This window comes from Bombina bombina, chromosome 2 (genome assembly GCF_027579735.1).
Source record: "Bombina bombina isolate aBomBom1 chromosome 2, aBomBom1.pri, whole genome shotgun sequence".
NCBI classification, from domain to species: Eukaryota; Metazoa; Chordata; class Amphibia; order Anura; family Bombinatoridae; genus Bombina; species Bombina bombina.
This window is the reverse complement of record NC_069500.1, coordinates 107054862-107079928: the sequence shown is the minus strand read 5'-3', so window position 1 is coordinate 107079928 and position 25067 is coordinate 107054862. Positions and strand designations below refer to the sequence as shown.

General features: G+C 38.1%; 1 protein-coding gene across 1 annotated transcript in view; it reads right to left on the bottom strand.

The window, feature by feature from the left end:
* NIPBL (NIPBL cohesin loading factor) overlaps window positions 1-10014 on the bottom strand; it is an 822857-nt gene extending 812843 nt beyond the window's left edge. Inside the window, exon 1 of the mRNA XM_053699671.1 lies at window positions 9492-10014. The gene's annotated coding sequence lies outside the window, so the exon portion shown is untranslated. The remainder of the gene's footprint in view (window positions 1-9491) is intronic.
* Between the last annotated feature and the right edge of the window lie 15053 nt (window positions 10015-25067).

The window sequence follows — 25067 nt, the reverse complement described above, 5'->3', positions numbered from 1 at the left end:
GTCATCAAATAAAATTCAGTCATTACCAGATGGTATAAGCACCTTAGGGACTCTGAGCAAGTGCTGTGTTTAAAATGCTGGTGCACGGTGCAGACTTAAAGTGAAGATAAAGTTACCTCGATATGAAACTAATAATATTTGTTACCCAAAACGAATATGAGTTTCATTCATTTTTGTACTTCTTTGACGGCAAAGTCAACCGTTATTTTTATTATTTTTCCTGGGTCGGTCACGTGTTGTTTTTTGTTTGTTTGTTTTTGAAAATCTGGCCATTAGGCGGCCATCAATCGACATCATCCACCTCCCTGAAGATGAGTGCATGCGCTAAGATTTATTTCTCCAGCTCGGAAGTCACGCTCGCTCCCGTTTCACGCATGCCAAGTAATATTATGGAATTCCAATAGTACGCAATACGCTTGCTACAGACGCATGCGCATTGGAAAAACAAGTAGCCAATTATTGCATGCACAGTAGGGAAATAATCGCTGATTCGTGCATGTACAGTTGATTGGAGGACCGTGAACGCGCTTTGGAGACATGTATAGAGTGGGTGGGACCGCCCTATACGCCGCTCACTAGAAAATAAGGAAATAGCGGTTGGAAGGAGTCAAGATCACAACGGTAGGGATTTATTATTGTTTTATTTAAAAAATATAGAACAATGGGGGGGGGGGGAATTTAGCAATTAGCTTATTTACCGCATCTCACAAAAGTGAGTACTAAGCATTGTAGTAAAGTGTCATTTCTTCAGTGTTGTCACATGAAAAGATATAATAAAATATTTACAAAAATGTGAGGGGTGTACTCACTTGTGAGATACTGTAAGTATAGAAATTTTAGTGTATTCAACATGTTCAAACTTTACCTTCACTTTAAATACACTATTGAAGCAGCTAAAGCTTTTATTAGAAGCATTTTTGCCAATGTGTTCATTACTAAAATGCTTATATTAAAAACTAAAAATGCACTTATGTGGATTCCAATATTGGCTGAAGTTTCCTTTTAAGATGTGCACTCTCCTGAGCGCTTATGAGTCTAGCTACTTTTACTTTTCAACAACCGATAGCAAAAGAACAAAGCAAATTTAATAATATCATTTAACTGGATAATTGTTTAAAAACTAAATGCTAAATCTGAATCACAACAGAATAATTTTTACTTTACTGTTGTTTTTCAGCTTTTAGTTAGCTATATCAAAAATAAACCACACATTAATTGCAGTGTGCTGAATAATATTGACACATTTGAGAAACTCACAGGACAGTAAAGTCAAAATTAAACTTTCATGATTCAGATAAAGTGCCCACAATTGACTTATATAATTTGTTTTGCTCTTTTGGTATCTTTGTTACAATGCATACCTAGGTAGACTCAGGAGCAGCAATGCAATACAGGGAGCTATGTGCCGATTGGTGGCTGTCTCTTGTCATCGGGTCATCCAATGCGTTCAGTTAGCTCCCAATAGTGCCTTCTCCTTTAAAGGATATAATAGAAAACTGTATGTTCTATCTGAATCATGAAAGAAATGTTCGGGTTTCATATCCCTTAAAAATGTGGTTTTGGCACATGTGGGCTACAGGTTTCCATTGCTGATGATATACTGATACAGTTTTGTATTTGTTGACAGCAGGCAGATTTGTCTCCAGTAAAAGATAGGGTCCTGCAAGGCATCACAGGTGTATAGTTCTCTCCAGCTTCAGAAGCAGACAGGGTGTTTAACATGCTAGGGACTAGACTGGAGACTCTTATTAAAACGCTAAGCACATATTACGATCACAGGGTGGTTAAGGACTACAGGAGATGAGCGAGAATACTGGTGGCTAGAACTGTTGTGCAGGTTTATAAACAACTCCACGTATTACAGCTCACGGTGCTGCTATGGCACAAGTATCCCAAGTAAGGGCATCATAGCTGTCCAGGTCCTGCATGCTCTCATGTCATGCATTCTGTGGCCCTAATATTCAAAACCTCTCTGCTCAGGTTAGTTATTCTAAAATGATCCTCCAGCACTGAAAGATACCTAGTGAAATATTCAAAAAGCAGATTTTGCTTTACTTCTCCAAGAAGCGTTCCCAGCAATGTATTCCGGATTGTGATTTTTCAAATTCTGACTATGCCTTCACAGTTTCTGTGTAACTAACAAATTAGGCTCAGTGTGTGTGTGTGTGTGTGTGTGTGTGTGTGTGTGTGTGTGTGTGTGTGTGTGTGTGATATCAATTAAATTGCACATTGCATGTCTTATTTAAATTAAAACTGAAAACTGTCAGCTTCAGTTTCACAAAGTTTCATTACTTTCTATGGGCCAGATAATCAAAATTTCTCTAGTTTTGAGAGAATATAGTGCTGACTTCACAGCGGCAGAACTCATTGAATTTTCTAAGATAAGGGGAGGAACCTGGAAATCCCAGAGATATGCCTTCCATAGAAAGCAATGAACCTCTCTGGGATACAAAATTTCACATGCTAACTGGAGAACCCATGGGACTGAATTAAATTGCTCAGTTTGCATCAATTCCAAATTAAACTGAAACGCTTTCACTACAATTTAACCTGTTTTTGTTTACATTTTAGTATATATCGCTTTTCTGTTAGTTAAAATAAGTGTATTGTGAATTTTGAGCAAACTTCACCTGCATACAGCTGGCAAGACAAATCTGTGAGACCAGCTTGTTGAAAATGCTTAGAAATTTCACAAGACTTGTAAGAGCTTCAGACATAACCTAAGTTATAAAAAGTAACAGAAGCTTTCAAAGCATAATCAGAAAGCGTAAAATCACTTGCTAGATCAAAACATAAATGTATTAAATTACAAATAAGAAAGTACAAAGCTAAAATACAATAATACTGAAAGGACCCAATGTGAAATGAGTAGTAATATACAATACAATGCACAAAGTGTAACAAAACTCTCATATCATACAGTGCTATACAGGGCCGGATTTACATCTCAGGTGCCTGTAGGCACAAAAACCTGAAGCGCCACCCTACCCCCCCCCCACCCCCCCACCCCCAAAAAAAGTGGGGGGAAAATGAGGACTTTTTATTATTATTATTTAGGACAACTAAAAATAATTAGATGTAAAATTACATTTTCCCTTTTATGGAGATACACAAATACACACACCAATTGCAATATTTGTTGTAATGGAAGCTACACCAAAAATCAATATTCACTTGACTCAAATGGCCATACAATTTCTATTATGTATAACAAAAACAAATCATGTTAAACTTTGAATGCAAAATATTCTAAAGAAAACCCTATTTAAAGGGACATAAAATGTGACAGTTTGCTAGGGCATTTTAATATTGCACTAGTGCTTGCACAGAAGTGTGTTAGCCTCTTGCAAAAGAGTTAAACACATAGTCAATGTCAGTTCTGAGACAGCAATACACATCTGTGCAGACCCAGATGGGCTCATAGGACATGTTTATTGACAAGCCATTAGTGTATTGCTTTTCTGGAGATGACTTTGACTATGTGCTTAACATTTTGTTGGAGTTAAACACAGTTTTGTGTAAACAATAGCAATATTAAAACTAGCAGCATGCAAGCTCATCAACAACCTGTGCAGCCAGTGGAAGAAAACATAAAATGTAGGTATTTTTTCCACTACATGAAAAAAATCTTGTGAACTCTGATATTTTTGGTACAAATACACACAGATGTTACATTTATTTTGTTCTGAAATATAAATATAATATGATGTTGCTCTCAAAGGAAAACATGGAATGTTGTAGATTATATGTAATCCAGGGGTCAACAAATGTGTTTAAAATTAGAAATTCAATTTACCACAATACAAAAATACCACACACATATATATATACACATACAAACAAACAAATATGCCATGTGAGTGGTTTACACACATACACATTTTACAGCCTTACAGTCTACAAACTTTGTTGTCAAAGTGCCCTAAAGGCTGTAAAATTTGTAAATCACAATTGGCAGCTTGTAATAAAGAGCAGAGCAGCTAGTCCCACATAACCTCCAAGGCCTTTATAGAACAAAAACATTCATATTGAAGCAGAATTTAACCCCCTGGCTATCAAAATGCCCTACAGCACATAACAAGTGAATACACTGCAACCCTCTCTGGTAGCCAAGGGGTTAAATTGTTCTGCTTGTTATGTTGTCATTCTAGGCATCATTAGAAGCGTTGTACAGTCCTAACCTGTTTTGAAGCTTTCATTCCTCAACAAAAAGTGTCTTACACATCAGCATGGAGCTTGGCTGTGTGAGGCAACAGAAGTACATAAAATAAAAGTGAAACTAAACATGCCTGGCGAAAATGGGAGGGGTTTAGTTTTAATATTTGCCCCTCTCTCCTTCATGGCTCCCTCAACTGCTGTAACATATTCCCAATGAACACTCGACTCTGTAAGCACAATTCTTATATAAATATATATATTTTTTTTATTACTGACAGGCAGGCGCACCTCACTGCAAGGCGCCTGTAGGCACATGTCTACTGTGCCTAATGGGAAATCCGGTCCTGGTGCTATATTGCACTGGGTTTGTCTTGCTTCACATACATAAATGAGACTTCTAGCCGTGCTGGAGAGTTCTGTCCTTTTTCTTTTGAAAATTCAGGGAGTTAGGCCTTTGTAAAGTCTGAACTACACTTCCTCTCCAAACTGGAGAATCTTTGAATATCAGGGCCTGTGTGAGAACACTGATTCGGGCTGCATAGTGTGGGGAAAACGTACTTAACTGCTGCATATAAATGCACTCTGGCAACCTAGATAGCACATGTGGAGGCTCATACATTCAAACAACTCAAGAGGGCTAAGAAGTGATGTGAAAAAGAGGTCAGTTGTACATGTATGTATATATTTGAAATATATTAGGAAACATTTGCCATTTGCATTATATCATAAAACAGCACTCTGTAAATTACCCTTACCTAGAATTTAAAACATGCTTGCATTTATTAAAAAGTCTGTTTTTATTTTGCCTTCTTGCGCGGAATAATTTGTTGCATACAGAGAAGGAAATACTACTAAATAATACTTGCAATGTAACATTACATGTCAGTTACACAATTTCCACAAAATTAAAAAGGGACAGGAAACTCCAAAACTTTCTTTGATGCTTTGGATAGAACATACAATTTTAAATAATTTCCCAATTTACTCCTATTATCAAATTTGCTTTATTCTCTTGATATCCTTTGCTGAAAGAGCAGCATTGGACTGCTACCAGCTAGCTGAAAACATCTAGTTAGCCAATCACAAGAAACAAATGCAGGCACCAATCAGAAGTTAGCTCCCACTAATGTAGAATATGTGTGTATTCTTTTTCAGCCAGGAATACCAAGATAACAAAGCACTTCAAAAAATAGAAGTGAATTAAAAAAAAAAAAAAAAAAAAAAAAGTGTCTTAAAATGACATGCTCTATCTGAATTATGCAAATTTAATTTTGACTTTCCAATCCCTTAAAGAGGCTGAAACATTACAATGCACAGAGGAAACTACATCTCGTGCTTATAATTAAATGGACATAAAATACTTAAAGTTGACCAAAAAAAAGTTATCCAAAACACAACCTCATTGCTATAAATGCTACCTCAATTTCACTGCACCCAACACACTTTTTTGGGAGACATAACCCACACGTGATCTACAATACAATATATATATATATATATATATATATATATATATATATATATATATATATATATATATATATATATATATACATACACACACACACACACATACAGATGGATAACACATACATAAGGAGAGAGAGAAAAAAAAAAAAAAAAATCACTGGTAACAATGGCTCCCTAGATTTGTGAAGCCAAATGTATGAATGACTTGGTTGTAAGAAATGGGCTGTAATGCACTGCAGACATTTGAGAAAGTTTTAACAAGTAAAACTTTATCATCACCAAACGTAGACACTAACATTCAGCATGGTGTCAACAGTAACAAGTACAAAATAATATGATTTCCAAAGCAGGAGGTCAGGCAGACAGAACACGGCACCTCCTGATGACAACAGTGAGTTTAGACATAGAGACAGTGAGTTTAGACATAGAGGCAGGGCTTTATTTCTCATGGGTTCCTTTTTATCCTCCCGCCTCATGCTGGAGCAAAGCCAGGACCCGATGTGGAAATACACTGGGAGGGACAAGAGCAGGCCCAGGGGTGTGATGAGTGAGCTAACTCCTTCCTTACCACACTAACACTTCCGGCAACACATGAGTTAAGAGGTGCGGGCTGCAGCTGCTGCTTGTTGATGCAGATAGGTGCATGTTTTGGCCTCAGCTGGGACAAGCAGCACAAAAGGAAAGCAGATTAGTGAGAGAAGGGAGGGATCCCGGCTGGGAAGCTAAGATCAGGAGAGGGAAGATGGAATACATTTTTTAAATAGGTTTTCCTTTCCACAAAATAAAAGCTGTATAATATCAGTAACATGAAGCAGTTTGTTAGTCATATGATCAAAGAACAGCAGTAAAATACAAAGCTGTTTTTTTTTGGGGGGGGTAGAATGGGATGAGTTATTTGAAAATCTGGCAGAATATGTTGCCACCTTTATTACTTATGCCTATAAATATTATTTAGTTCCCCTTCACATTTAAGTAATGTGTTTGACCAAAAATGTACATTTCTTTATTATTTTCCTAAGAAAGAAAAAAGAAAGCCACACACTGATTTGATCTACACTAAAGGCTACAGGTACATTATTTGCCCACATGTAATTTGAAGAGTACATTTAAATCACTGGCAGCAATAGGCGGCTGTGAAATGTGCTCTAGCCCTTGGCATTGAGTTAAAGTGAAGGTCAATTTTCATCAATGAGTGCCCGGTTTTTAAAAATACTTTTAAAAACAGGGGCACTTTCATTGATGAAAATTAACATTGCACTGGATTTTAAGAAATACGTACCTTTTACTCCTGCAAAACCGGATCACCGATCTCAGCCTCAGTTCCTCTGTAGTGACGTCAGAAATGACGAAAACCGGCTTCCTCCAATAATGGCTTGCACCCCAGAGCGTCCAGCTCGTGATGCCTGGCTATGATTGGAGGAAGCCAGTTTCGTCATTGCTGTGGTCTACAGCAGGAAGAAGAAGGAGGGGGATCGTCGATCCGGCTTTGCAGAAGTAAAAGGTAAGTATTTCTTCAAATACAGTGCTATGTTAATTTTCATCAATGAAAGTGCCCCTGTTTTTAAAAGTATTTTTAAAAACCGGGCACTCATTGGTGAAAATTGACCTTCACTTTAATTAAAAGAGACAGTCAACTCAAACTTTTGTTTAAAAAGATAGATAATCCCTTTATTACCCATTCCCCAGTTTTGCATAACCAACACATTTATATTAATATACTTTTACCTCTGTGATTACCTTGTATCTAGGCCTCTGAAGACTGCCCCCTGATCTCATGGCTTTATTATTATCTATTGACTTGCATTTTAGACAATAAGTGATGTGTTGCGCACAAATTCACAGGTGTGAGCACAATGGTATCTATATGGCCCACATGAACTAGTAGTCTCCTGTTGTGAAAAGCAAATAAAAAAGCATGTGATAAGAGGCCCAGAAACAGGCAGAAAAATAGGTTTAGGTGTTATAAAGTATATTAATATAACAATGTTGGTTGTGCAAAGCTGGGGAATGGGTAGTAAAGGCATTTCCTTTTTAAAGGGATACTAAACACAATTTTTTTCTTTCATGATTCAGATAGAGCATGAGATTTTAAGCACCTTTCTAATTTACTCCTATTATCAATTTTTCTTTGTTCTCATGCTATCTTGATTTGAAAAAGCAGTACTGTAAGCTTTAGAGACGGACCATTTTTTGTTCAGCACCTGGGTAGCACTTGCTTATTTGTGGCTAAATGTAGCAAACTAATCAGCAAGCTCTACCAAGGTACTTAACTAAAAATGGGCCGGCTCCTAACCTTTTATTACTGCTTTTTCAAATCAAGATAACATGAGAACAAAGAAAAATTAATAGGAGTAAATTAGAAAGTTGCTTAAAATTGCATGCTCTATCTGAATAATGAAAGAAAAAATGTGGGGTTAGTATCCCTTTAAACAACTATTTTGGTGTTGACTGTCCTTTTGCTGGTATGCACAAGTACAGTTTATCATGTGAATACAGTATTGTAACAATATGAAAAACTGTTTGTATAACCCAAAATAAACGACAAACATGTAACAAACTTGCAACATTGCAAATCTGCTCTATGAGATTAGTATCTATCTATCTATCTCTATAAAATGGTATTTCACCCACATATCAAAAATATTTGCAACTATGTCTAAAAAAACATTTGTTATACAGAACATAGCCCGCTGTCTCTAATCAGACATCCAAATAAGCCATTGTATAAGTCCTTCCATATCACACTGTTGTAGCTCAGGCATGACTCTCAGACACACATTCTGCCAACTATAATAAACCACAAATTCTTCACTTACAGTAAGCACACACTGCAATAGTAGAGGTGTCCAGTTTATGGACAAAATCGATATTCTAAACGGGTAAAGTACAATATAAAAACAACACAGACGAGGGGTTGTGCTCCTCTAAAATCAAATAAAGACAATATACCAACGTTGTTTTGATATGGCAAATAATTATGGTTAAAACATACAAGAGGAACTAGTCCAAAATATCACGGTAAAGGCTTTTTGCGTCAAGCAACAAGAGAAAGATGCTAAAAGGGGCGTTGAAGCTATTCAAATATTGTACAAAATCCCGCCCAAAGGGACAGTAGAGTATCTGACATTTGTGATTTCCAAAATACCTCACAAAACAGACGAGTACTATATAAAAACACGTGAACACAATAAACACATTATAGCAACGTATCACCCACACCAAGCGATTGGCTACAGCTGCAATAACCGATGGTTACACAATACACACATAACTACTGTACTTTGTTATATTTACGTTAAATTGCAGAAACGCGCATACTACGCATGCCGGATAAAACATGTTTTCCAGTCAAACTACTTACAAAAAAAAAAAAAAAAAAACTTTTTTAACTTTTGTTCTTTATAACTTTAATCACCTTCTGTCAAAAAGTGATGCAACGCGCTGCACCTCAGTGCTCTGCAGTACCCAAGGGGTTAATACAGTGAACTTTTCTCTGTAGCAACTTATCCAAATACCTCAGAAGAACTAATATGCCATAGTCTGCGCGTTATCTGCACACAGTGAATTGTAATAAATTATATGTAAACAATAATAAAACAAACACAAACATGTCAAACAACAGTGTGTGCCCCCAGCTGCTGGAGGTGACCTCTCCATTCCCACGTTGAGTTTTATTCCATGTCCCCCAACTCGTTGCCCCACTACGGGCCTGTCAAAGAACTCAGGCCGCCCCCGCAGCATTGCTCTAATCCGGATCTGGCCTAGTCAAAGGCCTGTGATCCCCATACTGCGGGAGTAGGAACTGGAAAATCTCCCTCCGCGCTGGGGGCTGCACTGTGTAACTAGGCCGCTGTGTGAGTTACCTGAGTGAGCGGCGGGATGAGCCCGCGGCCTCCGGGATGTGCTAGAATAGCCGAGGCGGGATGATCCTTACACACGCCTGGATAATCCGTCTTGGCGTAGCTTCCGCCTCGGTGCCGCGAACATGTAGCCAGAAGGGGAGCGGGGGAAGGAGCCGATCCCTTCTCCTCCTCCTGCCCCTGACCTGCCCCCCTCCCTCCCGCAGCCGCCGGGGACCAGGCGGGGGGAGAGATTCCTGGCCGAACAACCACAAAACAACAGCTCCTTCCGGGTGAAGCACAAGCCCCCTCTCCACGCAGCACAGGCGACCGGTCCGGGAGGAGGGAGCAAGAGAACACCGCAGGCCCGGGTGGCAGCGCAGTAAGGCAGTCCGGGTAGTTTACGTTGTATTTCCGCTAGGCCACTGGCTTGGAAGGCGAAGGATGCCGGTGAAGGTAGGAGGGGAGGAGTCAAGTCGTTGCGCGGCGCTCCGGGGATCAGGAATTCGCTTCTCCTCAACAGAACAAAATGCCGACCGGAAGTGCAGCTCTACGAAGGACTCCCTCCACCGGCGCCAAACAGCCGAGCAGCTAGAAGCTGGGCCACTTCCGGTGTGTGTGATATCATACACTACTGTAAACACAAAGTGTGTTGTAGTATTTTGTATGATGTCACATACTCACAAATAAGGCCACTTCCGGTGTTTCTTAGTCATAATGTGATGCGCTGCACACACAGACACTGGGCTGTTTTATTAATAAATATATATGCATGTAGCTATGCGAATACAGAAATACAATATCTATCCTATATATATATATATATATACACATACATGCATACATACACACATATAGATTGATAGCATTATAGTATCTATTTAATGTATATATATATATATATAATATATATACACTGCTCTTTTTAAAAAAAAAAAAAAAAAAAAAGAGGTGCTTGTACTCATTGATTATTGATTGATACATTGTGCACAGTAATTTTGAGAAAAGCAAAGAAACAAAGTTATTTATAATGTTTGATATATTTTGCAGCACCCTCTTGTGAAAACTAGAGTATTTACATGACAATTGCAATTGTTATCTGTTATTAGATTGCAGAGGTTGTACTCAGTACCAGTGTGTACCCCCACAAAAAAAGATATAAAAGTGTAGCTGTAACAATTGACAAAGTGAAATATATATAAAAAAAAAAAAAATAAGACCATACAGTATTGTGCCAAAACCTACGAACATAGAAAACTCTGGAAAACTTTTCTTTTGAAGGAACACTGAACTGAGCTTAAAAAGTTGTTGCAATTAGGGTTGCTACCTCTGTCATGTTTTCCTGGACATTTATGAGTTACACATGCTGCAGGGTGTGCAGAGGGGAACATGAATTCTAACCGTTTATGTGTTCCTAAGGATCCATTTTACCTGCTAGACTGTATTAAATTGTTTACAATTATCTCCTTTATTTTGTAATTTCAAACAATTGATTTTGCCTGCTCTATCTTTACCTATACAAAAATTTTCAGTATGTAAGTATTGGCTATTGAACAGTAGGGATAGCGTCTTCTGCTAAAGGCCGCCGACATCGCCACTCGTCGGCAATCTCAGCGGGGGGGTGGCATATTTGAAGTGTTCCTTCACAGCACAGACTATGGGATCGATTTATCAAATTGCAAGTTTTTCAACCCCATACAACTGCAGGTTCTCACAAGAGAATCTGCACGCCGTATTTAACAAGCAGCAGTCAACAGATCTAAAGTTGCGAATTTCTGTGCGTGGACAGGGGGCGGCTTGCACGCAAGTGCAAAATAGCGCTCGTATGCAATGCTGAATTCCGCCAGGGAAATTCAGCCCGCCAGAGACGAGCTGCAGACAGACAGAGGCCATATGTGCACCCCTATCCGCCTCAGGTTGATAAATCGCCCCCTACGTGCTCACTGAAACAAAACACAGTTTCTGTGTAGGAACACTTGAAATAATACATATGTAACCTAACTGTTGATAAACCTACACTACCTGCCTCACACTGGAAAATCTTGCGACTGAAAATATGGCGAGACAAATGTGGCTAAAACCCTATACCTAACCTGCAGGTCTACCCTTGGAATATATTGCACTACTGGTGATGTATCCCAATTAAAATGCAGGTTACTCCCCTGGAATGCCCCGCTAACTCCCACAGAACATTTACGTCTTGTCTTCGCTTTACCTGACTAAAAAAAAAAAAATCCTATTATAACTATAGGAGCTATGTCGATACATTTATGTACAATGTTAAAATGATATGCATTTTCTTGTATAATGCGTATTAACTTAAAGGGACATAATACTCATATGCTAAATCACTTGAAACTGATGCAGTATAACTGTAAAAAGCTGACAGGAAAATATCACCTGAGCATCTCTATGTAAAAAAGGAAGATATTTTACCTCACAATCCCCTCAGCTCAGCAGAGTAAGTTCTGTGTAAAACATTATACTACACCTGCTCCCAGCTGCAGGTAAAAATAAAAAAAAAAATGAAGAAATGAACAGCAGCCAATCAGCATCAGCAGTGCTGAGGTCATGAACTCTTACTGTGATCTCAGGAGATTTGACTTAACTCTCATGAGATTTCATAGTAAGCTTCCTTTACCTGATTGGTGAAATTATATGAGAGTTCACGAGGCTCATTCTTTCAGCTGTCCCATGACAGACACACTAAAATGCTGCTTAAAAATCCTTTACAATGGGAGGTGGCGCTACTGAGGAACTTTTGAGGTAAAATATCTTTCTTTTTTACATAGAGATGTTCAGGAGATATTTTCTAGTCAGCTTTTTACAGCTATGCTGCATTACTTTCAAGTGTTTAAACATTTGGGTATTATGGCCCTTTAAGCATTATATAGATTTTGAATATCTTTCTTTATGTGTTATTTTTATTATTTTAAACATTAATATATAATTTAAAATATATGATTAACCTTACTCAGTTAAACAAATGCTGTCATGTAAAAATGTAAATTTTCAACTACTGACTTTGATAACATAGTATTTCTATATTTTAAATTATATATTAATGTTTAAAATAATGAAAAGAACACACAAAAAAGTTTAAAATCTATAAAATAGTTAAAATCATATGCATTATACAGGAAAATACATATAATTTAAATCTTGTATTTAATTGTAATGCTACTCTAAACTATTAACCCCTCACATGCCCTCACCCCAGTGCAATATTACCCTGCTACACTTTTAACCCCTAATCTTCCATAACCTATTAACCTAACCACCCCAATCTATGAACAGCTTGGTTAGACCCCTAACCTAACACCCCCTAAGTTACAGAAAATTAAAGAAAACAATAACATTACAACCACAACAACAAAAATGACCACACAAAAATCCAAAACTAAAACATCCAAAACAAGCATATACTAAAACTAAAATCCCATTTAAAAAAGCCCCCAAAATAAAACACCCTATACTAACACTAAAACCTACACCGAAAATTGCCTTAAAAGGGGCATTTTGTAGGGCATTGCACTAAAACGATTATATCTCTTTTTCTTTAATTTAACAAAAATCCCTAATCTAAAAGCAAAGTCCTATCCTAAAAAAAGATTGCCCTGATATGGGCATTTGGTTGGGCATTGCCCTTAGAAGGTATTTTGTAGGGCATTGCCCTAAAGTGATTAAGCTCTTTTGCCCAATAAAAAATCCCTGTTCCAAAAAAAATCTTAATTTAAAAAAACCTGTCCTAAAAAAAGATTGCCATGAAAATGGCATTTGGTTGGGAATTGCCCTTAGAAGAGCATTTTGTAGGGCATCCTAAAAAAAGATTATCATGAAAAAGGCATTTAGTAGGACATTGTCCTAAGGTGATTACTGCTCTTTTTTTAATAAAAACTAAAAAACGAAAATAAAGAAAAAAAAAGCCCACCCAATAAAATCCTAACACTAAACCCCAAAGTTTCTACTCAACAAACTTGAATCCGGCTCCTACATGATCAGCTCCAGCAGTGCTCCTCTTCATCCATGGTGGCGGTCATCCATGGTGGCACTCTGCTGGGGCTTTCCTCTCCCCGCCCCCCGTCTTCGTCCATCTTCCATCCAATGCTTTTTCTGATCTTGTGATCTTTTGTCCGACGTCCTCCGATTGGCTGATTTTCAAATTCAAATCAACCAATTGACAAAGTGAAATATATAAAAAAATTAAGACCATACAGTATTGTGCCCAAACTTATAAATATAGAAAACTCTGGAAAAGTTTTCTTTTTAAGGAACACTGAGCTTAAAAAGTTGTTGCAATTAGGGTTGCTACCTCTGTCATGTTTTCCTGGACATTTATAAGTTACACATGCTGCAGGGTGTGCAGAGGTGAGCATGAATTCTAACCGTTTATGTGTTCCTAAGGATCCATTTTACCTGCTAGACTGTATTAAATTGTTTACAAATATCTCTTTTATTTTGTAATTTAAAATAATTGATTTTGCCTGCTATATCTTCACCTATACTAAAATTTTAAGTATGTAAGTATTGGCTATTGAACAGTAGGGATATCGTCTTCTGCTAATCTACATGATCAGCTCCAGCAGTGCTCCTCTTCATCCATGGTGGCGGTCATCCATGAAGACACTCTGCTGGGGCTTTCCTCTCGACACCCCCCCCCCCCATCTTCATCCATCTTCCATCCAATGCTTCTTCTGATCTTGTGATCTTCTATCCCACGTCCTCTGATTGTCTGATTTTCAAATTCAAATCAGCCAATAGAATGACAGTTTTTTTCTATTGGCTGATTTAAAATAAATTAAATTTGAAAATCAGCCAATCAGAATGCAAGACCACTCCTTCATAAAGCGGTACCTCAAATTCAAGCTTTAGTGTGCAGCAGTGACCACATGAAAAGGACATTGGACAGGAGAGCAGAATAAGCGAAAAAGCATCGGATGGAAGATGCATGAAGACCGGATGGATGAGGACAGCCACAGCGGAGTGCTGCCATGGATGAAGACTGCCGTCAAGAATGAGGTTGGATGGAGACTGCCGCCATGGATAAAAAGGAGCACCACCAGAGCTTTATCACGTAGGAACTGGATTCAGGTTGGATGAGTAGAAACTTTGTGGTTTAGCATTAGGATTTTTTTGGGGTGTGCTTTTTTTTAATATAGGGCTTCTTATTTTTTTAAATAGACTTTTTTGAATAGGGCTTTTTTATTTTTTATTAAAAAAGAGCTGTAATCGCTTTAAGGCAATGTCCTACCAATTGCCCTTTTCAGGGCAATTTTTGGAGAAGATTTTAGTGTTAGTATAACATTTTTTATTTTGAGCTGGGCTTTTTTTTTTTTTTTTTTTTTTAAATGGGACTTAAGTTTCAGGATAGACCTTGTTAGTTTTTTAATTTTCTGTAAAGGGGGTGTAAGGAGTCTGGGGGGTTAAACGTTAGGGAGTTAAGTAGTGTAGGAGTAGTTTGTGATTAGGAGTTAATAGGTTTGGGGTGTTTGAGATGGGGGTAAGGAGTTTAGGCGGTTTATGGGTTAAGTAGAGTAAGGACTTTATTGCAGTGGGGTATTGGTGGTTTAGGGGTAAATAGATATATTTATTAGGTTGTGAACTATATATTACAAAGGGATCCTTTACTTTACAACGTCAATGTCGGTGGCGATGCTGGTTGGAATATATCGCCAGCATCTCCACCCATAGAGTTGTATAGTAAAATGGCTTTAAACAATAATGTCGACAGCTTGGAATATTTTGCCGGGTTGCTCAACATTGCGACGGATCATTTTGGAATATATATTGCCACATTGCAGGACTTTCGATCATCGGGCCTTAGTACTGTATTGTTCTTTGTTATTCTAGCAGAGATAACATAAGGAAGCCTTTTAGTGTATAAAAAGTAAACGTGCAGCAGAGAAAATTTAGGCCCTGGGATCCACCACACTAAGGGCTCGATTTATCAAGCCTCTACGGCAGCAAGTTCTCTCAAGAACTTGCTCGCCTTGATTTATCAAGCAGCGGTCACCAGACCGCTGCTTCCCTAACATCTACGCCACCTCTATTGTGGTAAAATTCAATCTCCTCGGTCGAGTCCGACCGAGGAGATTGACAGCTCCTGCCCGCGCGTGATTGGCTGTGCGCGGGCAGGGGGCGGGATTGCATGCAAGCGCAAAATTGCGCTCGTGTGCAATGTTAATTACCCGCAGGTAATTTCGCCCCGCCACAGGCGAGCTGAGGTGTACAGGGGCGCGTATACGCGCCCCTGTATGCCTCAGCGTTGATAAATCTAGCCCTAAGCATCCAGTTAGAGCTGTGCGGAGCTCTATGAAGAAGGGTTAGGATTAGCACAGTTCTCCAGCAAGGTAGAGGTATTTTAACTCCTAAAGGTAATTTAAAGAAAATTAATGAATACTGACAAATTTTGTCAGTATCTCTTTGTTTTCTTTAAATGTAGTTGGTGCATTCGTTCAGATATTAGTTTCTTGTATAAATTTGTATTCATAACTAAACAAATGCACATCCCTAATAAAAAGTGATTAGATGAAGATATCTAATCTCCCTGCAAGGCCATACCATTTTAATGGATTGTGGTTTCAAAGACTAAAACCAGCTAATTTTTAAATAGAAAAAGAAAGCAAAGGAGCTATTACCCATACATTTTTTACTCTGCAACTGCTATAGCATGTCATTGGAAACACATTAAGGGGAAACAATTTCACAGTACACTGTCCCTTTAACTATGTGGTTAACCCCTTTACAAGAAACAGTGCATCAAAAAAATAGTCAATTGTACTTGTTCCACTTTATCCCAGGGAGGCTTGGGTTATACATTTAGTTAATTTATCTATGACGTTTTGTTTACCCCCCTCCAATCTCACACTCATCTGCTTTTTTAAGGTAGATTATCAGTTTAGCATCAACAATCATGATAGGAAAAGTATTATTTGTAATAGTAGTGAGCTTATAAGATAGTTTAGGTTTTAAAGAGACAGTCTACACAAGAATGTTTATTGTTTAAAAATATAGATAATCCCTTTATTACCCATTCCCTAGTTTTGCACAACCAACACAGTTATATTAATACACTTTTTACCTCTGTGATTACCTTGTATCTAAGTCTCTGCAAACTGCCCCCTTATTTCAGTTGTTAAAGGGACACAGATACAGCATGTGATGTTAAACAACTTTCAAATTTACTTCCATAAAAAAAATGTGCACAGTCTTTTATATTTACAATTTTTGAGTTACCAGATTCTACTGAGGATGTGCAAGAATTCACAAACTATATTTATATGCATTTGTGATTGGCTGATTGCTATCACATAGTACAAAGGGAGTGGAAATATACATAACTCTGAAATTTGTTAGAAAAAAATCTACTACTCATTTGAAGTTCAGACTAAGTGCTATTGCATTGTCTTGTTATCTTGCATTTGTTGATTATGCAAATCTGATGTGTTGACTGGTCCTTTAAGACAGGCATCCATTTTAGCCAATCAGAGTTGGCTCACTTGAACTCCACGTGCGTGAGCATAGTGTTATCTATATGACACACATGAACTAACACCCTCTAGTGGTAAAAAACTGTCAAAATGCCCTGAGAGAAGAGGCGGCCTTCAAGGGCTTAGAAATTAGCATATGAACCTCCTAGGTTTAGCTTTCAACTAAGAATACCAAGAGAACAAAGCAAATTGGTGATAAAAGTAAATTGGAAAATTGTTTAAAATTACATTCTCTATCTGAATCATGAAACTTTATTTTGGACTGTCCCTTTAATATTATTGTGTATATATAAATATGTATACCGTATATTTATAGATACAGGTAGCCCTCAGTTTACGCCGGGGTTAGGTTCCAGAAGGAATGGTTGCAAATCGAAACCATTGTAAATTGAAACCCAGTTTATAATGTAAGTCAATGGGAAGTGAGGGAGTTAGGTTCCAGGCCCCTCTCAAAATTGTCATAAGTAACACCTAATACATTATTTTAAAAGCTTTGAAATGAAGACTTTACATGCTAGACACCATTATAAACCTAATAAAATAATCACATGACACAGAATATATAATTAAACTAAGTTAAATGAACAAACACATTTGCTAAACAGCATTATAAATCTAATAAAATAATCACACAACACAGACTTCACTTAGATTTTTCTACAAACAGTTCTTTCTATGCATTCCAATCTGGACTGAGTTATAGACAGGAAGATCTTGTTCCTTTAAAATCTGCTCGATAGCTCAGGTCTGGTTAAACTGATTAATTTCAGCTTGCTTGGCTTTGCTGCAACATAAGCGGACAGCTCCACCTACTGGCTATTTTAATAAATACACTGCTTCTCAATGCTTTTCAAAAGCAGTCACATGACTGGAAAAAAAAGGTTGTTATTCTGAAACGGTGTAAATCGAACCGTTGTAAAACGAGGGCCACCTGTATTTAGCTTTTAGATAATGTTTAAAAAGGAATATATGTCTACTCTTTATTTAAATACCAAAATCATTTTTTTAGTGATTAACTAAGATGAATCAATGCTAAATCACCTAATAGAAGTGGGCAGGCTACCCCAGTCTTATCTTAACTGCCCATGGGCAAACACAGTTCATGCTCTATCTGGGTATTAGTCTCTGATTGGTTAGCAAGGGTTATTTTGTTCTCGGGACAGGGAAATCAGTGGAAAAAAAAACCCATAAAATAATATGCTCATTTGACAAAATAAGGCTGCATTATTCATTGCAAAATACTTCTCAGATATAAAGATGCATTGTTATGCAGCTTACAATTTGTGTTAATTGTCCCTTTAAGAAGATTGAGTTATTTTCAAGAGAGAGGGGGATGAGAGGGTGAGCAAGGACTGGCATGTGAGGGACAGGGAGCTAAGAGGATAAGCAGGGCTATGTGTAAAGAAGATGGAGTGAGTGGGTAAGGAGAAGGTTGTGTGTAACAGGAGGGCACTGTGCATAAGAGAGAGAGGAATAAGAGGGTGTGAAGCAGACTGTGAAATATGTGGTGAAGAGGAAGCTGTGTTAGAGGGTGAGGAATATAGTGGATATCAAGGAGGTGGGAAGAGAGGTTGAAGAGGAGGCTGTTTTTAAAAGGGACAGTCAACACCAACATTATTATTGTTTAAAAAGATAGATAACACCTTTACTACCCATTCCCTAGCTTTGCTCAACCTACATTGTTATATTAATATCATTTATAACATTTAAACCTCTAAATGTGTGCCTGTTTCTAAGCCACTACAGACAGCCTCTTATCACATGCTTTTTTATTTGCTTTTCACAACAGGGGAGTGCTAGTTCATGTGAGCCATATAGATAACATTGTGCTCACTCCCGGAGTTGTGCACAACACAGCACTAGTTGACTAAAATGCAAGTCAATAGATAATAAATAAATCTGAAGTTAGAATATTGCATGTGCGTTCACGTGTTCCCCACACTCACGCAAACCCGATCACATATTCTCATTTGCACTAACCCGACATGAAAATATGAATATTACACATTCTAATGTTCTTCACATAACAAAATATGTTCTATTTATTCATAAATACTGTACATATTTGTACATATATCTGATGATATTTTGGTACAATATATAGCTATACCTACACATGTATTGTGGTGAGAGGCCATCCAGGAAGAGATACCAGATAAGCAGTCACTGACATGAGAAAGGACAGAGGGAGAGAGAGCAGGGGTGGAGAGGTAGATCTGGGTGTCATCAGCATAGAGGTGATAATTGAAGCCATAACTGTTGTTAAGTTTACCCAGTGAAGAAGTATAAATGGAGAAGAGTAGAGGACCCAGAACAGATCCTTGAGGTACTCCAACAGACAGGCATGGTATAGGAAGGAGTCGCCGGCAAATGACACAGAGAAAGACCTGTGAGAAAGATAGGAGTGAATCCAGATTGTAGGGGGTCAAGCAAAGAGTTGGTGGACAGGAAGTGGGTTAGGCGATTGTAAACTAGTTTTTCAAGCAGTTTTGATGTTAGTGGAAGCAGTGATATGGGGCGGTAGCTTTCAGGAGAATTAGGGTCGAGGGAGGGTTTTTTGAGTATGGGAGTGATGTTTGTGTGTTTGAAAGAAGATGGGAATGAACCAGTAGAGAGATATAGGTTGAAGATGTGAGTAAGATCAGGAGTGAGGGTGGAAGACAGGGAGGGTATTAGATGGGAAGGGATAGAGTCGAGCGGGCAGGTAGTGAGGCGTGAGGAAGATAGTACTGAAGAAGCTTTATTCTCAGTGACTGGATGGAAGATGTAGAGGGTGGCAGAGGGAGTAACTGGGCCTGTTGCAATATTGCAGGTTGGTGATGTGATGTTGCTTTGGATAGTACGTGTTTTGTTTAAAAAGTAGTCTGCCAGGTCTTGAGCACTAAAGATAGACAGGGTGGTTGAGCAGGTGGGTAGAGGAGAGCGTTAAAGGTGGAGAAGAGTCGTTTAGGGTTTAAGGAAAGAGTAGATATGAGAGAAGAGAAATAGGTTTGCTTGGCTAAGTGAAGGGCAGAAGTGTATGAGCAAAGAATAAACTTATAGGGCTCCATGTACTAAGCCGTCAATTCATACGTCATTTTAGACGCGGATAAACTCGCCGTTACTCGCCGCAGGCGAAATGGTGTCCGCTGTCACTATGTACTAATAATCCCCCAATAAATAGACAAGTCTAGCCCTCTGCGAGCAGTGGCGGATTATTGATAAATTTGACGCCTCGCTCGCCGCGACTAAGCTAATGTACTTAACTTTCAGTTGAATTGTCTGGCCAATTATTAACACGTGACATGCTAGGTGTCACGAACATCATAGTAGACGCGGGAATAGAATTTTGCTCCTATAAAAGTTCAACTTATCTAAACAACTTTATTATTGTTCAAAAATTTTTGAAGAGTGATAACAGAGCGTTATTTTTGTAATATTTATTTACAATTTGGATATGGCTTCATCTGGATATGATAATATATAAATATTAATATAAAAATAATTATAAAGATTGACAACTATACAATACAAATTTAAAATATAGATTACTCTTTAATTACAGTCGACAAATTTGGCGCAATTTATGTACATGGAAATGAGAGACAAATTAGACGCCAGTTATGCTGTACAATGCTGATATTACTGCCTTTTATATATGTCTAGACTGGCGTCTAGATTGACTTTCCTATTGTTTTGTACCTTGCCCGCCACCTAAAAGGTGGCGAGGCAAAAATAACGAGGTGGGAGCGGAAATTGTAGCGAGCGGACAAATAGATTTTTTAGTACATTCGTTTTTGGCGAGTTGGTGGTCAAATGTGTCTAATTACAGTGAAAAATGGAGAGGTAGCGAGGTTTGGCGGATAAGTACGCTCGCAATTTTAAAGATGCGAGTTTGAACATAGTTGACGACTTTGTACATATCAGTTTGCGAGTTTTGACGCAAGATTTGTTGCGGGTAGCTCGCTGACTGCTTAGTACATGGAGCCCATAGTGTATGAAATCAGGTTCAGAGTGAGTTTTCCTCCAGACACGCTCAGCAGTATGGGAGCATTTTTGCAAATAACGTGTTTGCTGAGAGTGCCACTGATGTAACTGATGGCGTGATGTTTTGTTCAGTCGGGGAGGGGCAAGTGTGTCTAGTGCAGAGGAGAGAGTTTTGTTATAGTGTGCTGTAGCGAGATCAGGACAGGTTATAGTGGAAGTGTGAGGGGGGAGATCTTGATTGATTTTTGAAAATTGGAGTGGATCCACAGCGTGTAGATTTCTACAGGTGCGGGCGCAGGATGGAGAAGTGGGTTTAGCTGTTGCATTAATATTATAGGTGACCAGGTGATGGTCTGAAATGGGAAACGAGCGACAGGTGAGGTTAGATATAGAGCAGAGGTAGGAAAATACCAGGTCGATGGAGTGTCCATCACGGTGGGTAGGGAATAGGGTGGATTGTGAGAGACTGAAGGATTATGTGAGTGAAAGAAGTTTAGAGGCAGCAGATGGGTTGTTAATGAGAATGTTGAAGTCCCCAAGAATTAGGGTTGATATATTTTAAGAGGGAAAGTGAGGAAACCAGGCGGCAAAGTTGTAAAGGAATTGGGAGGCTGATCCAGGAGGGTGATAGTTGACTGCCACTCTGAGCAAGAGTGGGGAGAACGGGCGAATACAGTGGACTTCAAAGGAGGAGAAGGAGAGAGATGGGATTGGTGGTAGGTACTGATAAGTGCAGGAGGGAGAGAGCAGGATCCCAACACCCGCCGCCATGTTTCTCACCTGGCTTACATATATACACGTGGACTATATACATCACTCAGGATTCTTTTTTAAAATAATTTTGGTGATATATATATTTTTATAAATTATTTTCATATTTTTATATCTTCATTTATTTTTTCAAATTTTTCTATTTTTATTTTTCACTGGTTATTTGGACACGTTCTTTGCACTCATATTGGATTAGCACTTCTTTGCACTCATATTGGATTAGCACTTAAAGGGATATTCCAGCCTACATTGGAAACTACATGGATGCATTTCCGTAATGAACAGAAGCAATTTTGTAATATACATGCATTAGCAAAAATGCTTCTAATAAAAGCTATAGCTGTTTCAAAAGTGTATTTAAGTATGCACCGTGCACCAGCATTTTAAAACAGAACTTGCTCAGAGAGCCTAAGGTGCTTGTACCATCTGGAAATGACTCAATCTGTTAATTGCTGACATGATACCCCACTTAAGATCTGAGCATCTGTATTATTAAAATGTGGGTGCAGTAACAATATCTAGTTATGCCTCACATTCACGTGCAGAGAAAAATATTATGCTATAGACACTTATTCTTCGACTGATCTCTCTACTTTTTTGTAGATAGTACCAGCCCATTGGTGCTCCTTTTTTTTGTATATCTTTATATATCTGCATATTTAGACATGAATATGTATGTCTGTCTATGTTAAAGCCTGACTTTTTTTTCCAAACACCTGAGACCTCATAACTTTGAGCCTTTATAACTTTTGCGTGCAATTGTTTTTTGAATATTTTTTTTATTAGATAGTCTTATTATAAGTGTAACTATACTTTGTAATGTATTTTTGATGTGTTTTGTGACACTTATGTTTCGCAAAACAGTAAACCAGAGCTCTGAAGTCGTGGCAATCATTCTAGCTTAAATAAGCTTAAATTGTGATTGTGCTCAAGCGATCACATTTACTTCAACTTGTAATACGAGCAGTAAGCCCATCGAGCGCAAACCCTTGGGATAATCCCCTTATCGATTGGGCGCAAACGTTTGTGCTCCACTCGTAATCTAGCGCTTAGTATGATGGCATTGGGTTGTGGGAAAGGATGAGAATTTGATATACCTATATCCGTCCTTTTATTTTTATGGATATGAAACAGCGCTCCTTGAGTAAAAAAAAAGTTGAATCAAAGTAAATATAAAAAGAAACAGATTATGTTAAAGAAGCAAACAACTTATTTGTTCTGCTATCATATGGTTTTTGCTGCAAACATGGGCAATAAACTGACTGCAGCTAGAGTAGATATCTCCTAGCAACCACATCAAAGGAAAACTTCCTGTAGGGACCATAGCCGCTTGTGACAGGAAGTAATATACCTTTGACGAATGCAGTTAAAAATATAAATAAAAGGGAATTTTTTTATTTTTTTAAAATAATGAATACATATTGTAATTATTTCTATTAAAGGGATACTAAACCCAAATGTTTTCGTTTATGATTCAGATACAGCATGCAATTTTAAACAGCTTTCTAATTTACTCCTATTATCATTTTTCTTCGTTCTCTTGCTATCTTTATTTGAAAAGCAATAATTTTTAGCTTAGGAGCCGACCCATTTTTGGTTAAGCACCTGGGTGGCGCTTGCTGATTAGTGGCTAAATGTATCAACCAATCAGCAAGCGCTATCCAGGGCGTTGAACCAAAAATAGTATCTCTTTAAGTATAACCCACTGCTAAGTGTTTTTTTTATTAAAACAATGAAACAGACTTTTTAAATCCCTTTAAAGTATGTATCAGGATAGAAGGAACAAAAACTGCCTTTTCAAGTAGACCTAAGCTACTGCAGTGTCACAACTCAGACAGGAACAACACAATCTTAAACATTTTGGGCGCGATCACATATACAGCGCAGGTTTCAGCGCAAGCGTGGGAACCTGCGCCGCCCGTAATTTCACCTTGCAAATCGGGGTATTACATATACCCCACTGGTTGTTCATAAAGTGCCGTAAGTCTGATAAACTAGCGATGTCCAGAAATAAGCGTAAATACAAATTTCTAGAGTCGCTAGTGACTTACGGCACTTTAGAAACTGCCGACACCTAAGAAAAGTAAAGGAAATATAAAATCTCCCGTAACAGTCTAACATGCCTCCCAAAAATAAGCCAGACACGTAAAACCCCTATATCCGCAATCCCCCCTCTCACTACTAATAATAAATGTATTAACCCCTAGACTGACAACCCCCCACAACGCAATACGCCTAATTAAACTATTAACCCCTATATCCGCCATCAAACCCACACCGCAAGTAATAACTAAATTATTAACCCCTAAACCGCCATAGCCCACACCACAATTAACCTATTCAAGTATTAACCCCTAAACCGCCATAGCCCACATAGCCTATTAAATGTATTAACCCCTAATCTGACGCCGCCAACGTCGCCGCCACTATAATAAAGTTATTAACCCCTAAACCTAAGTCTAACCCTAACCCTAACAACCCCCTAACTTAAATATTATTTAAATAAATCTAAATAATATTACTATTATTAACTAAATTATTCCTATTTTTTTTTTTTTTTAAATGTTTTTTTTTTATTGAGGGAATAACAATAACAAAACAAAAATCAGTTTGCTCAGACAAACACATGTTACATAATATATAGCAAGGTAGATATAATAGGCATAAACAGGTGCTTAAGATCATATTAGGAGTAAATCCATCATCATGACATTCATAGAAAGCTCACAGACAAGGCTATAACCCAGTGGTCAGTATAGTGCCCAGTAAGCATTCACACAAACAAACAAACTTAGGATCAAACTGATCAGCAGATACTTATAAACAAGAATCTTAGGCTTTCAGGGTAGGATGCTGTCTTCTTCTCAACATAATGGAGCTCCTGGTATTTTGTTTTAACATGGAACTAAATACTCTTTTGAACAGACAGACAGACAGAGATTCCTTTCCTAGGATACATAATTTCTGTGTCAATGGACCCGGTAAGCCTGATTTGATTTTACAGTGTCCCAGACCCTCTACTTTTAAAGTGAATCAAAATTGGGTCCCAGATTTATAGGTAATTTCCATATTTTGAACCAAGTAAACCCCATGGCCTATAAACTGAGTCTGCCTAAACATCTTCGTATTCCTAATACCTTTCATGTGTCCTTACTTAAACCCTTTATACAAGAATTGGTTAACTCAACCTTTAAGATATCCTCCTCCTGTATCTGTAGAGGGTCATCTGGAGTATAAGGTTCATCAACTCCTGGATTCTAGACGTATGGGCAGACAGTTACAATACTTGGTGAACTGGAAGGGTTACTTAATTGCAGAAAAAACTTTGATGCCTGCCCGTTATGGACATGCACCTCAACTTATCCAAGCTTTC